Source organism: Sorex fumeus, unplaced genomic scaffold (assembly GCF_029834395.1).
Source record: "Sorex fumeus unplaced genomic scaffold, SorFum_2.1 ptg000063l, whole genome shotgun sequence".
In the NCBI taxonomy this organism is placed as follows: Eukaryota; Metazoa; Chordata; class Mammalia; order Eulipotyphla; family Soricidae; genus Sorex; species Sorex fumeus.
In genome coordinates, this window is record NW_026606120.1 from 74,439,268 (window position 1) to 74,440,068 (window position 801).

Consider the following 801-nt stretch of genomic DNA (forward strand, 5'->3'; position numbering starts at 1 on the left):
TAAAGAGAGAGCATGGGGAATATTGTCTGCCATGGAGGCAGTGAGAGGGTGGGAAAGGTGGGGGTATACTGCAGATATTGGTGGTGGGGAATGTGCACTGGTGGAGGGATGCGTGTTTGATCATTGTGTGATTGTAACTCAGACATGAAAGCTTGTAACTATATCTCATGGTGAATCAATAAAATTAAAAAAAAAAGAAGGGAGCTAAGGTGAGAAAAAAAATAAGAAAGTCTAATCATAGCCATTTTCTCCTCATCTTGGTTAAATATAGACAAGTTACACTCATGCCCTGTATTCATATTTTTTCTTGGGCTTTATTTTATTACTTGGTTTTATTATTTTATTCAGTTAGGTCATTCTCATAGAATTTTTGCCCAATACCATGGTTTTTATCTTCCTGAGATATATTCCTCATGATTTCCTAAAGACACAGCTTCATTCTGCTCAATTCTTCATTTGAATACATTTTGAAGTATAGATCTCTTTTGCTGGGAACCTGGATCTCTTTATATATATATATATATATATATATATATATATATATATATTCAATAATACCTGTCAGTGTTTAGGGCTTAATCCTGGCTCTGTGCTCAGGTATCATTTCTGGAGGGGCTCGGGGATCATTTGGGGTGCCTGGGATTGAGCCAGTGCAAGGCAAGCACCCTTCCTGCTGTAATATTGCTCCGGCCTGCCTGTATCTCTTCAGGGGGATATTTGGTGGCTAATAAGAATATTCCTTCAAGCATCTCTTATTTGTTTTCAATTTTATTATATTTTTAGTTTTTAGGATACACCCAT